This window comes from Protopterus annectens, chromosome 7.part0, assembly GCF_019279795.1.
Source record: "Protopterus annectens isolate FY-2018-M chromosome 7.part0, PAN1.0, whole genome shotgun sequence".
NCBI classification, from domain to species: Eukaryota; Metazoa; Chordata; order Ceratodontiformes; family Protopteridae; genus Protopterus; species Protopterus annectens.
Genome location: NC_056739.1, coordinates 883,029,359 through 883,044,962, shown reverse-complemented (window position 1 = coordinate 883,044,962; position 15,604 = coordinate 883,029,359). Strand labels below are relative to the sequence as shown.

Here is a 15,604-nt window from a genome sequence, read left to right as displayed (position 1 = left end):
GGTGAGCTTTGGGATTCACCCTAAAGTACCACTGAGCCAGCAGGAGTGATAAACATAGTACAGTTGCGTAAGTCCTACTTAAACAAATTCCTCCCCGCCGTAGTGGCAGCATCCACCCATCCTCCCTCAGACTGTGCGTAGTTGAGGTGGGTTTCAACCTCTTATTCAGTTATTGTTGATTTTGGTTTTATATGGTATTGTGATTGGCTGCAAAGTTATTCTTGGTAGATGACTGGTGCTTTAACTACTTGTGGAAGCAGAAAATCCTTAACAGTTAAATGCTTCCCTCTCAGGATATGCTCAGCCAGTCAGCTGTCACAGGAAGAAATAGGGGATGGGAGTTTGAGCTTTTGAAAGCTGGCCAGTACTGGGTTACCTTGGCAGGTAACCCAAAATGCCACCAGTCAGGAGTTTGAACATCTACTGTTGTAGGTAAGTCAGACTTGTGAAACTACTTTAATGTTGTGGAGTTTTGATAGCTAACCAGGTTGATTGACTGGTCCACGTCCACTTTGTCCACAACCCAAGCAAGAAGTCACAGTAATCGTTCATTTTACAATATATCTGTATATCTACAATATCAATGGCCAGATATGCATTTATTATACAGTGACATTATTTATTTACAATAAGCTAAACAGCTACAGCACAACTGACACAGAACATTTAAGTGAATAATTGTTTTACTATAGCTAGTCAAATGCAATTAAACCATGAACATTAAACTAACACCATTCTCCCGTTGTTATTATTGCAGCAAACAGTCATGGGCCACACGTGGGTGGGGACTACAGTATCTCCAATCCCACCTGGATTATATACAGGGGGAAGTTTGCCTCAGGACAGACTGAAATTCCAACACAGGATTGTTGATAGTCCAGGTATTTAGAACAAGCCTTTCAACTAAAATTAATTTTATTTCTAAAAACGAAAATCCTTTTCCAAATCTTTCTCCTTCAAAAAGATTAACTACAGATCATTCTTTTTGTAGATTTTATTGGGATATGCACTTGCATCTTTGCAGACTTCTTAAGATCCAATTCAAAGAATAATTTGCAGTCAATATTTTTTTTCTTTTTGAAGGAGGAGGATTTGGAACGGGATTTATTTTGTTTTTAGAAATAAAATTGTTTGAAAGGCTTTCTTTAAATACTTGGGAGACTTAACGATCCTGTGCTGGAATTAATATAGCATTGACATTTATAATATGTTAAATATTCCACACATTTGGGCCATTAGTTTTCCCTTAAGTTGGGTAAATTACTTTTATTCAAAGTCAGAGAAGTGATTACTTAAGTAATAAAACAAGAAATGTAAAACTAATGTCCTACACAGCACAGTGGTTGAGTAGCTACCTATCCAACAGGACTGACTATTTATGATAAATGCTAAAAATAAATAAATATAAATGTGTTTACATGTAAGGCCAACGGGCCAATAATTATCTGGGTGTGTAGAGGGGCCACCCCTTTGTGCAGACATTACAGATGTCCTTCTATTCCCATGTTGCATTATTCTTAGTGTGGGATCCTCCGCCTCAGGCGACCCAATTGTCGACTCCTATGCAAAAGCTTAAGCCTGGTTGCTGCCACCTACGCAAATTGTCGACTTCTATGAAAAAGCTTAAGCCTGGTTGCTGCCACCTACGCCGTTCATAGGTTCATACTAGGCTATCTGCCCTAGGGCATTTACAAGCCTAGCTAGAGTGTGTGTGGCTTACGCCACCCATTTTAAAATGAATTTTGCTATGCCCTTTTTCGAGGTTAGTATACTGTGCATCTGTCTAACAATGACACAGAAGTGATACCTGGAGTAAATCTGCGATCTCCCATCCACTCTTCAAGATTCCTCTTGAAGAGAGTCAATGAAGGGATTCTGCCTAACCTGGACTGGGATTTTATTCGAGTGAAGGGAGCCTCTGGGTTATGAATCTGTACCTCCAGCATGTCCTATTTATCTCAGTGCTGAGGTTCGAGTCTCTCAAGTGCGTAGCTCGATGGGATTTGGATTTTCTGAGTTGCTGCATGTCCATTAATTCCGGGTTGGACATGGCTTTATACGTCAGGCACAGATCGCCTCTGAGCAGGCGGTATGCCACTGAGTAGAGCTGGAGTTTCTTTAACCAGGCAGCATATGGCATCTGTTTGAGCCCTTTGATCCTCTTGGTGAGGTACTTTTGGGGTCTTTCCAGTTGCTGCAGGTGTCTGGTAAGGTACATCCCAAAAGGGGCATTGTACTCAATTATGGGCCTGATGAGGGATGAGTAAAGAGGCACCATGACCTCCCCTGATCTAGATGTGAATCCCTTCATGATTAGGTGAGCTATATAAAATGATTTTCTAACCACTTTGGCCACGTGGTTGTCGAATGAGAGATTGCTATCAACTTGGGTCCCCAGGTCCCTAATTACTTCTGTACTTAATGGATTACCATCTATGTGGTAATTTGTGGGGACTTTGTTTTTGCTGAAGGGGATGACTGTACACTTTTTGGCGTTTAGCTTGAGGCCATGGCTCTGACACCAGTTGTCTGTTTCTATGATGCCCTTTTGTAGGATGCTTGTGTCGGCTGGAGAGTCTATTATGGTGCCCAGTTTGCAGTCATCTGCGAACTTGGTCAGCCACAGTCCTTCCGTGTTGGCCTGTACCTCAGAGAAATATATACCGAACAAGAGAGGTCCCAGGACTGAGCCTTGTGGGATGCCACTTGTAACTGGTTTGGAGTCTGACATGGCTCCAGCAATTCTAACCATGTGGGTTCTGTCCTTGAGCCAGTTTGCAACCCATCTAGTGACATAGGGGTTTATATTTAAGCTGGTGAGCTTATCTATAATGCCAGAGTAGGTTATTGTATCGAAGGCTTTTGCAAGGTCCAGGTAGGCTGTGTGGACCACCTTCCCCTCGTCAATGTCCTTGGTGACTGTTTCAAAGAAATCGACCAGGTTTAAGAGGCAGAGGCCCTTAAAGCCGAACTGGGTAGGATCCAGTGTCTGTAGGTCCCCAATGTCTTTGTTTATGAGGTCCATGATGATCCTTTCCATAGCTTTGCAGACCAAGCTAGTCAGGCTTATGGGGCGATAGTTTCCAGGATCTGTTGAGGCACCACCTTTATGGAGAGGGACCACTGTTTGCTGTACGCCACTCTTTGGGTACATATCCTGTAGTAAGGCTGAGATTGAACATTAGTTTTATGTTTGGGTTTAGTTCTTCTTGGAGTTCATGTAGGACGCAGCCCGGGACACCGTCTGGTCCCATTGATGCTGTGTTTTTTGCTTTGGAGAGGGCGGCTCTTACCTGAGCATCTGAGATGTCAGGGGGGGTGCACTCTGCTGGGATAGATATTTGCCCTTTTGGTGGGGAAGGGGGGGGGATGTTTGCGCTGAACCTGTCAGCTAGGATGTTGGCAATGTCTGTGGGTTCGGTGTATTTTTTGTCATTTTGGACTAATTCTGAGCATATCTGGGAATTCCCACCCAGGTTCCTAACATAACTAAAGAAAGCCTTGTGATTATCCTTAGTGTCCTGCGCAGTTTTTCTCTGGAAGCTGGCCTTAGACTATTTTATGAGTGCCCGTAGTTTTTTGCTAATACTGATCAGAGATGCCTTCCCTTTTTGGGATTTTGCTCTATCATGTAGTAGCTTCCTCCTTCTATTGTATAGTTTGTTTATGGCTGGGGTCCACCAGACAAGGACGCCTGCCTTTGGAGGATTGAGTCTTGGTTTTGTTTGGGATTGCATGATCCATGCATTCCTGAAGGTGTTCATAGAATGCGTTTATAAAGGATTCTGCGGTCTGGGCCGTATTTTCCACAGGCCCGGGGGCTTTGAAGGATTCCACCTCGACTTTGAGGAGTGTGAAATTTGCTTTAGAGAAGTTTTTCACTGTGGTTTTCTGGGCAGGGGCTGGGGTCGGGATGTGAATATCTAGTGAGATTAGTTTATGGTCTGATCTTACCAGTGAGGGATACACTTCTTGTCTGGAGCATAGAGTCCCTATGTTGGTGATGATCAGGTCCAGTATGTTTTCCCCTCTTGTGGGAGTGGTAACAAGCTGTTCCATAGCATTTGAGTTTATAAATTCTAGGAACCTTTGGGCTAGGGTGTTGGAGCTAGAGTAATGCTCCCAGTCTATGTTTGGGTAGTTGAAGTCGCCCAATATAATGGTGTTTGGAGAGACTTTCATATTTTCCAGTGTTCTCAGGAAGGCCGAGTGGGGTTCCTGGGTTTGGGAGGGTGGTCTGTAGCAGGCTATAAACTGGAAGGCAGTTTTACCCACTTTTAGTTGCACATGGATAGTCCCTGATGCTTCGTGCTGTGCCACCAACCTGGAGGTGTGGGTATCTTTGACGAATATTGATACTCCCCCTCCTTTTGTGGTTCATTCCAAGTTTTGGGGCCGAAAAACATGGTATGAGGTGTAACCTGGTAGTGCTGGGGTGCTCTCGGGAGCCTTGAACCAGGTTTCTGTTACTGCACAGATATCAATGTTCTCCATGCTAAGGAGAGTTTTGAATGCGTGCATCTTGAGGTTTAGACTTCTGGCACTGAGTAGCATTACTCTTAGTTTCTTATCCGTTGTGATACCTATGGATGTGGGTTTGTCTTTTGAGCCTTGCCTAAAAAAGGCACTATGGGGGTGGCAAGAGCCTTTGCCAATATCCGAAAGCCCAGGGGTGACAGGTGCAAGCCGTCCCTAGCGAAGCATCGTTACTTGTCGAGCATATCATCCCAGGCTGATAGGCATTGGATCCCCTTTGAATGACACCAATACTTAAGCCAGTTGTTGAAATTGATCATCTTGTCTTCATATTCTGACATCATTCTTGGTGAGGGTAAGATGCTACTCAAGGTCAGGGTCATACTGGCCTGGGCTACATGCTCAGAGAGCTCCTCTGTCTCTTTTCTTGTAGTCTAGGGAGGTACGTCTCAAGTCATTCACACCAGCATGGACAATGACCGAGTCATATTTGTACTTGCCTTGGAGTGACCTGAGTGCTTGTGTTATGTGGCGGATCCTAGCGCCCGACCGGCAGCTCACCATGACCTTCTCATTGTTCAGCCTGGTGAGCGGGACGTCAGTGTTCCTGACGATAGTCACCTATTACAAGTGTATCAGGTGTGTTGTTTAGCCTTAAGGGCTGTGACTGTTCGGCATACTGGCTTTGTGAGCTGTGTTGCACGTGTTTTGTTTTGGGGTAGAGGTTGCTTGGGTGTCTGCTTTGGAGGTCTCTGTTGCTTAGGCAGATTTTTATTTAGAGCCTCCGAGTATGTTTTTGTGTGTTTGCATTTGGTTTGCTGTCATGGTAGGTCTGTGTGAGACTGGAATTGTAGTGAGTGTGGTTTCCTTCTCCTCCTGACTGGTTACGCCAGTACTGAGTTGAGAGAGCTTAGCGTCCAGTTTGGCTATATGGTTGCATCTCTCACGTGTTGGAATTTGTTGGGATAGCTTTCCCTTTGGACTGTTTCTCCCCAGATGAGGACTTGGAGATCCCCCCCCCCCCCCAAGGACATTACCTGTGGGGAAATGATTACTAAAATGAAGGGAGTACTTCAAGTGGGATGCTGCTCAAATGACAGAAGTCCAAAAAAGGTATGAGTTACTCCAAGTGGAATCCCCCCTCCCCCCTCCGCTATCCATCCTATGATTCCAGCCTACCTGGATGCTTTTGAATCGGCTACCAAGACACCAGAATCACAACTACCAGCTCCCAAGAGACCTTACCACTTGTATAAGGTCCCAAATGAACACAAATTCCTAATAAATCCTGCAGTTATTGCAGTGGCCCCTGACAAACGGTCCAAAATCATACATTCTTTCTCTCTCACCATCAGACAAGGACAGCAAGGTTATGGACAGGCTGGGGAAAAAGATGCGTACCTCTTCCACACTAGCCTTTAGGGTACTCAATTACTAGACCCACATGATCAAATATGCCTAGATTTGGTTTCCCAGGCTTCCTCCTTACTCTCCTCCTTGCCTGACTCCCCCAACAAATCACAGGTAGCATCTAAGCCGTCTCTGGCATCTCAGGTTGCCAGACACTTGATAAATTGCAGCTATGGCCTCCTCAAGATCTGCCGCATCAACTTCTGTGCTGATACTCCTGGCTTAGGCTACAGCCCCTGCCTGAAGATTTTAAAACCAAGATATTGGACTCGCCACTGGACAACAAATTCCTGTTTGGCAAACAGTCTGCTGATCTGTTTAAAAGCTTCCAAAAAAAAAAGTAAGGAGCTCCAGGACCTAAAACACTTACTGATCTCTTCAGTTCCTACATTTTACAGGAATTACCCTGCAAAAACTTATTTTGTCAGGAGAGCCCCTGCTCCAACCTCCTCTGCCACTTCAGACACGGAAAAGGGTCCAAAAAGACCCCCCCCAAGGGCAGCCCCCTCTCAACCTTCCAGCAGGCAGCCCTTTCAAGACCGGAACAATAATGCGTGACTGCCTTAGCCACCTTCCCCTCTCATTCCGCATCTCTCACCGTCTTCCCGTCTGGGAAAAAGGGCACTTCAGACCACTGGGTCCTGGCAATAGTGAGAAAAGGATACTTCATGTAATGGCAGGAAAAAAACATACCACTGGACATCCCCTTTCCTCCCAAGAACCAACTTCACGTAATCCCTCGGGTTATCAAAGACCTTCTTGCCCAGGGGACCATAGAAACCATCCCCCCAGGTTAAAAAAAGAGAGGGTTTTACTCCAGGTTATTTCTGGTGCCAAAAAAGGATGGGCCTTGGAGGCCCACCCTAGATCTATCCTTCCTAAGTCTCTTTCTAAAGGTCCCTTCCTTCAGAATAAATACTCTTCAAAACCTTCTTACACTATTGCCACCCAAAACTTTCATGACCACTTTGGAACTGAAGGAGGCATACCTCCACATCCCAATCCACCCAAACCACAGGAAGTATCTCTGTTTTGCTGGAACCTCTTCAGACTTTCAATTTACTGTCTTGCCCTTTGGCTTATCCACTGCACCAAGAGTCTTCACAAAGTACCTAGCTACTGCAGAACAAAGGGCATTCAAATCTACCCCTATCTAGACAACATCCTCATCCTCGCAGAAGGGGAATTCACCCTCAGAAATAATTTTTTCTTCTCCCATGTCCCTGCTCCAGAAGTTGGGATTCACCCTCAACCTTGCAAAATCATCCCTGTCTCTCCCAGCACAGGACAAAAGTTTCCTGGGCTGCAGAATAAGAACCAACTTGATGAAGGCCTCCCTCCCTCAGGACAAAGGTATCCTCCCTAGTCCACCACTTCCAGGACCTCCTCCGGGTCAACCACCCATCACCCAGGCAGTTCATGTGCTTCCTGGGCCTCATGGCAGCCCCAATTCCTATGCTGCCTCTTGCCAGGCTGCACATGAGGAAGTTCCAGTGATACCTGAAAAATGTACAACACGGCCACCCCCCTTGGCTTTCAGGTACCATTTTACCATGCCTGAAAACGGAACTGAGGTGGTGGATCCAGCAAGTGCAACAAACCCAGGCCTATCCCTGCAGCCCACCACACCTATACAATTCCTACACACAGATGCCTCTGATCTAGGCTGGAGAGCAGGAGCAACTATGAACTGCCTCAAGGTGCAGGCCCTGTGGGAGCCCTTCTTCCAGAAAAAAGTACATCAACATAAGGGAGATGACTGCAGTCCACCTAGCCATGCAGGCCTTTCTCCTTCTCATGCAACATGGACCCCTACAAGTCTTGAGCCACAAAAATCAGCAACCAAAACTAGTAAAACATAAACAAGCAGCACAGCAGTGTGTAGAATCCCAGGATGCAAACTTTGATGAAAATTAGTGCTTTCGTCAGATACAAGAACCAAGAAGGATTACCCACACCTGGCGATGCTCTGCTTAACCCTCTGGGTGATAAACTTCTGATCCCCTTCAGACACTGCTACATTGAGGACGTGCGGCCTATCCTGCAGGAGACCAAGAAACCCAATACCAGGAGGTCCTATGTTTCCAAATGGAAAAGGTTCTCCAAATGGTGTCTCCAAAGGCATAGGGACCCCTTCCAAGCGGGCGTTCCTCTAGTCTTACCCTATGTGTGTGAGCTCATAAAGTCAGACGTGCCATATTCATCAGTGAAGGTCCACTTCTGCCAGCTTACCTCTGGACCCACTTCTGCTTTCCAGATTGGATGTCAAACTATTCCTAAAAGAGGTTCTTAACATTAGGCCACCAAAGAAACCTATTCCTCCACCTTGGGACTTAAACCACATACTAGAAAAACTCTCACCGTTTCTCCCATTGAGCCAGCTAGCTCTTCCGATCTGCCGATGTGCACTTGGAAAACTGTCCTACTAGTAGCCCTTACCTCAGCCAGAAGTGGTTTAGAATTACAAGCACTAATGGCATTCCCACTCTACACAAACTTTCACAAAGATTGGGTGACCCAGTATGAGGGAAGAACTAAGGCTTGCTTCCTCTACAGACAGGGGCTTCTTCACCAACTGTCTTCAGAGTCAAGACCTCCATCTGTTTGAGAAGAGAAAGGAGAAAGAAAAGGATAACACTAAGTAAAACACAGAGAGAAGGAATAGTCTTTAGAAAAAAGGGCTGAAGAAAAAATTAGAGAAAAGGCTTGACAAGTCAATAAAAAGGTTCCCTGATCCAACCAGTCTGTCAGGTCATATACCAAACACTTCAAGGCAGTTGGATCCAGTTAGTTGGGCCTGAATTCCTTCCCTTCCAGCTGCTTTTTATCTGTAGGCTGTGAGCCCTTGGCTGCATTCACTGATCTGTTAAGACAAACATTCTTCTTGGTGCTCATCAGTAGCATCATCATTGAGGTAGGTCCGATCCACCAGAAATCTCACAGAAATGGAAGTCAACCAAGTGATGGAATTTTTGAGGACACAAATCCAACTGGGAGTCATCCTGGTGCCGTCCTGAAAGGAAAGTCCTGGTGTGAGTACCAGTTCAATTTTTGGAACCAGTTCCCACGGGTCCAAACCATTCCGCTGCACCTCAGTGGGATCTAACATTTCAAGCAACTTCAGTATCGACTATGGAACTTTCTCAACTCTGATACTGTCTGATCAAAATGAGGCTAAGAGCTGAAGCATTGGTGAGTTCCCGGTGGTGGAGTCTACTCAAAGGTTCTCAGAGCCATCGCTTCTGTTTGGGCCTGAGATTCTTGGGTGTTGAGGATAATCACGAGAGGCTATACCATTCCCTTTTTGTATCCACCAAAGAAGAGATTAAATTCCCAACATTCAACCTGATCAGTTAGAATCTGCAGCAACAGAAGTTTGAGTTGCTAGAAAAGTCATCCATCAGGTCCACGCAGACCATGTAGAATTTGGAGTCTATTCCAGGTTCTTTTTAGTTCAAAGACAACTGAACCTCAGGCTAGTTTTCGACCTCAGCCAACTCAGTTTGAGAGACAAAGTCCCGGATGGTCATTTTACAGTCCATATCACCTCTGTTGTGGGAGGATGATTGGATATGCTCTATAGATCTCCAGGACACCTACTATCATATAAAGATTCAGAGGCAATCCAGGAGATTTCTCAGTTTCTGGAAGTTAGACAATCATTTTTAGTTCAGAGCATTGCCATTTGGTCTCACCCCAGCACCCCCATGGGGGTTCACTAAGATCATGATGGGTGGTAGCAGCTCGTCTCCGACTGCAGTGGATCCAGATCCCTCCTTCATGCCCAAAGTGGTCAATGAGCTGTCACTCAGTCTATTCACTTACCCACCTTCTTTCCTTCCCCAAAGAATAACAGTGAAAGAATACTCCACTCCGTTGATGTCTGGAGGCAATTAAGGGTCTATTTGGACAAAACCAAAGCTATCGGAGAGTCCAAACAAAGCATCTCCTGCTGGATAAGTAAAAGTATCGCTGTCTGCTACTCCTACCATGGAAAGCAATTACCTCATGGGTTTAGGGCGTACTGTACAACACCTGTGGCTTCTTCTGGGGCCTTTCTCAAAGGCCTGGACACAACTGCTATTCTTGAGGCAGCCACGTGGTCCTCCATGCATTCCTTCACCAAACATTGCAAATAGGACCATATCACCAGAGCAGGATTTGCAAGGACAGTCCTGCAGGGATTCCTGGAATCTGCAACAACTTCCACCACCCTTCCTCCTACTTGAGCTGTGGCACTCTCCCACAGTAAGAATACTGCAACCTGGGAATAGGAGGACATAGAATAGTTGTGTAAAATCTTACCATAACTATAGATGTCCTTCTCTTCCTTGTTGCAGTATTCCTTCCCACTCACCTGTCCCCATTCATTACATTTAACCTGTCAAGACTGCATCATTTGGCACTATTTACACTATTGTCCAACTGAGCAAGGCAGTTCTGAGGTCTGTGTGTGAAGACATCACATTTAAGGTCCTGCATGTGATGTTCCATGCAGCAGCAACCTGGCTTAAGCTTTTGCATAGGAGCCGACACTCGGGTCGCCTGAAGCGAAGGATCCCACAGTAAGAATACTGCAACATGGAAGAGGAGGGACCTCTATGGTTATGGTAAGATTTTATACAAGTAGTCTTTTCTGTTTCTAGGCTCCAGGGACAAACTTTGTGGGTAGACCGACACTGAACAGTTTAAGTAGAGCTCTGATGCAGCATACTTGGCACTGACGAGGATGTATCCTAGTATTTCTGAGCCAATAGCAACATTGTTTAGGCTTTGAGAGATGTATGAAGGTTTGTTACAAGGTGATTTCTGTGGAAACTAAATGTTTGGGGATATTGGGTGCAACAGTGTTGGTAGGTGGGGTAAAGTTAGCAGTAAATTTGTCTTCTAATATGTTGACTATATCCTTTAGATTGGAATGTGTAACATTTTTGGGATAAGCTTAGTGCATTGTTGAACATTACTCCTTAATTTCCTGATATAACTGAAGAAAGATTAGTTGTTTCCTTTGTTATCTGTGATGACCTTAAGTTTGTATTCTGTCTTACATTGTATAGTAGTGGTCGTAAGTTCCTCTGTGGCATGACTTAGAGTGGTCTTTAGGTAGAAGGATGGGGGAGTTCTTATAACTTTATTTTCTTTTCATTGTACAGTTTAATACAGGATTTCTGCCAGAGAGGTTTATTCCTGAATTTATAAGAACGACCACCACAGAGCCAAAGAAAATTGGCTTATTCACCTCTCACCTCTAGTGCCTCTGCAAAGATGCCTTCAAGCGTTTATTCCTGACTTTACCATTGTAATTAGGGTGGACAGGTACAGGCTTTTCTATGAAGGTTTTTAGATGCGGATAAAAATTGTAGGTGAATGTGACAGCTTTTTCAGTTAGGTCTGTTGGCCAGAGATTGTTGGAAATTCTGCATAGGTCTTATACAGTTTGAAGTACGTTTGCCTTAGAGAAGTCCCTTAGAGGGATCTGATGTCTGCTTTTCATCCAGTTCAACTTGTGGGTTGTTGTATCTATTGGGATCTAACCTCTGCACCTTCTTCCAGAGCTTTGGATCTGAGGTTATGGTTCCTCCACTACCCACAGTTCCATCCTTCTACCTAAACTACCTTAGTATTCGTTTGCTGCCTATTATATCCAGACATGTTAGACATGTTATCCAGGAGCTCTTGCAGTCTAAGATAAGTGAAAGTTTTCTTAATATTTTATTGTAGCATTAGTATAGTGTAGTGTTATCTTTAGATTCCAGTAGTCTAAGGATTTATTTTCTGTTGTATTTTCCTATTTATAATGCGTGTTTTTTAGATAGTTCTATAGTTAGGTTATAAATTTAGTCATGATAATATAGTACACACGGGCATGTGTGTACATATTTATTAGCAATAGGGCAATTGGATAGTTCTTCCTTAAATGTGGTTTAAATTTTTGTGGTATGCAGAGTTTTTCTGATAGTATTCTGATGTTTGATAAAACATCAGGATTTAAAGTGTTCAGCCAGTGGACACACGATTTCTCCTCAAGATCCTTATTCCATCTGGGTTTATTGTTTAGGTGCTGCTCATCTACAAGGCAAAATTATATTTGTGCTGCTTTTAGCTCTGTAACTGTACAAAGTATGAGGGAAGAACTAAGGCTTGCTTCCTCTACAGACAGGGGCTTCTTCACCAACTGTCTTCAGAGTCAAGACCTCCATCTGAGAAGAGAAAGGAGAAAGAAAAGGATAACACTAAAGTAAAACACAGAGAGAAGGAATAGTCTTTAGAAAAAAGGGCTGAAGAAAAAATTAGAGAAAAGGCTTGACAAGTCAATAAAAAGGTTCCCTGATCCAACCAGTCTGTCAGGTCATATACCAAACACTTCAAGGCAGTTGGATCCAGTTAGTTGGGCCTGAATTCCTTCCCTTCCAGCTGCTTTTTATCTGTAGGCTGTGAGCCCTTGGCTGCATTCACTGATCTGTTAAGACAAACATTCTTCTTGGTGCTCATCAGTAGCATCATCATTGAGGTAGGTCCGATCCACCAGAAGTCTCACAGAAATGGAAGTCAACCAAGTGATGGAATTTTTGAGGACACAAATCCAACTGGGAGTCATCCTGGTGCCGTCCTGAAAGGGAAGTCCTGGTGTGAGTACCAGTTCAATTTTTGGAACCAGTTCCCACGGGTCCAAACCATTCCGCTGCACCTCAGTGGGATCTAACATTTCAAGCAACTTCAGCATCGACTATGGAACTTTCTCAACTCTGATACTGTCTGATCAAAATGAGGCTAAGAGCTGAAGCATTGGTGAGTTCCCGGTGGTGGAGTCTACTCAAAGGTTCTCAGAGCCATCGCTTCTGTTTGGGCCTGAGATTCTTGGGTGTTGAGGATAATCACGAGAGGCTATACCATTCCCTTTTTGTATCCACCAAAGAAGAGATTAAATTCCCAACATTCAACCTGATCAGTTAGAATCTGCAGCAACAGAAGTTTGAGTTGCTAGAAAAGTCATCCATCAGGTCCACGCAGACCATGTAGAATTTGGAGTCTATTCCAGGTTCTTTTTAGTTCAAAGACAACTGAACCTCAGGCTAGTTTTCGACCTCAGCCAACTCAGTTTGAGAGGCAAAGTCCCGGATGGTCATTTTACAGTCCATATCACCTCTGTTGTGGGAGGATGATTGGATATGCTCTATAGATCTCCAGGACACCTACTATCATATAAAGATTCAGAGGCAATCCAGGAGATTTCTCAGTTTCTGGAAGTTAGACAATCATTTTTAGTTCAGAGCATTGCCATTTGGTCTCACCCCAGCACCCCCATGGGGGTTCACTAAGATCATGATGGGTGGTAGCAGCTCATCTCCGACTGCAGTGGATCCAGATCTTCCCATATCTAGGCGATTGGCTTCTACCAGCTACTTCGGGGATTTACTGCTACAAAAAGTACTACTACTGTCTTGCAAACCTCTTGGGGATCACTGTGAATCATGCGAAGAGCTAACTCTTAACCACTCAGCAGGTAGAATTTATAGGTCATCATAGTAACACATTTCCACAAATTGCCAAACTCCCAGAGGCAAGAGTGCACTTTTAAGACTTGTGGCTTCACAGGGAATTTGGCATCCTCATCCCCAAGCAAGATTAATTCTCCATTTGTTAGGTCTGATACCCTCTACTGTCACTTAAATTTCACTAGCGAGAGCCCATAAGTGTTACAGTGGACTCCGTCCAGTGGTCAGAGTCTTCAGACGCTTCATGCCAAAGCTCGTGTCACTCCAGTCTGCCAAGAACATGTAAAGTGGTGGATAACATCTCCATCCGTTACACAGGGGAGACCCCTTTGTCCACCAGCTCCCCAGGGCACAGTAACCATGGATGCTTGTTGGGAGGGGGATATTTTCAAGGGGAAGATTGGTTCAAGGTACTGTGTCGCTTGTAGAGGCAAATCTTCACATCAGTGGTTTGGAGATGAAAGCAATCGACATTGCATTGAAGGTTTTTCAGGAGCATCTACCCAGGGATGTGATAGCTAGAGGGACTATGTCAGTGGTATGGTACATCAACAAGCAAGGGGGAAGCGCGATCCTACCCTGTTTGCCAAAAATCCATGATAGTAATTTTCTGATAGTGATGAATAGATCCGGGATGACAGATGTACTATTTGAGAAATTGAGCAGGTCAATCCTATTGCCCCATGATTGGCCTGTCAACCAGACAGTGGCAATGAAGATGGTAAGCCATTGAGGCCACCTTTGCTCCAACCTCTTTGCCGCTTATCTAAACAAATGCTGAGTTGCTTTGGCCTCATCTTATAGTGCCAGTCACAGAGATGCTGTAGTGTACAATTTCCTCCAAGGTCTCATCTACGCATTGCCACCAATACCCCTCCTGACAAAATTCATTCGGAAAGCCACAAGGTGCAAGACAAAGATGAATCTCATTGTTCAGTTTTGGCCCCACCAGGTTTGGTTGCCTTTCTTTGGCCTGATTTTGCTACTGCCCTGGGTGCAAGATCCTGATCCCAGTCAGGATCTTCTGAGTCCACCCATAAGGGCTGCCTCTACCAGATCTACAAGCCCTAAAATTGACAGCATAGTTTCTAAACTTTTAACAATATCCAGAGATGCATGCTGTCCTCTCTGGTAATTCACATTACTACTACTACTGCTTCTTTCAGCTTTTCCCGGTTAGGGGTCGCCACATTGGATCACTGTCCGCTCATGATTGGCAGTGGAGATTTACGGTGTTGAGTTGCCAGCCTTGGCGCCCAACCTTCCACAGAAGGCACACACACATGCACACACTCATGCCTATGGCCAATTTAGTATGTCCAATCCATCTACAGCATGTCTTTGGGATGTGGGAGGAAACCGGAGCACCCGGAGGAAACCCACGCGACCACAGGGAGGACATGCGGACTCCACACAGAAGGCACCCCAGCTGAGGATTGAACCGGAGAACCTTGCAAACAGACAAGGGTAAACTAGCATGCAGAGGCACATTTTTTCCTTGTCGGTACTGATTTTGGATTGAGAAGAGTCGCCAAGGGGGTTGCTCTCATGGGCAAGAGTAAATATAGGCGTTTCATAGAGGAGGCATGGACACTGAAGGATTGATGGTGGTAGTTCAGGTGCAGAAAGTAACAGGTGGAAGATGCTGTTAAACAGTCAAACTGTTTACGAAGCTGTAGATGATAGACCTCTTTTTGCATCAAGAAAGGTAGCAAGTTTAACAACTTATTTGGCAGAAGTAAGGGAGAAAATGCCTTGGAGTCAAAAGAAAAGAGATATTTCCTCTTGTGTTATAACAAACTTGCCAGATTTACTAGGGTTATTAAGCATTGTACTATGTTTTTTAGACATTACCACAGGGAGAACATCTGAGTATCATAGATCATTGTGCATGTGGTATAACTCTGTTTATATGGCTTAGCGTTAAAGGTGTAGTGCTTTTTATGATGGGAATCTTGAAAAGGAACTGCATCATAGTGTAAAGAATTTCTTGAAGCAGTCCCAGCTGAAAACAAATAGCAACATGTTGCGCAGGCATGTGAAGAAATGTGTGGTTTAGGCTTTTTAAATTTCTAGTTCATTAACTTTAGTTTCACACTTTGTATTTTTTTCTTTAGGAACAGTACTTGTTGAAATTATTTTGTGTTGAATTTGAATTTTTGATCATACTTTATTGTGTGACTTTAAATGTCATTATTTAAGCTAACTTCTTGTGACTAAAT

General features: G+C 44.4%; 1 protein-coding gene across 1 annotated transcript in view; it reads left to right on the top strand.

Annotated features, from left to right (window-relative positions):
- LOC122806764 (sorting nexin-1-like) overlaps window positions 1–15,604 on the top strand; it is a 1,692,021-nt gene that overhangs the window by 392,672 nt on the left and 1,283,745 nt on the right. The gene's annotated exons all lie outside the window — the stretch shown is intronic.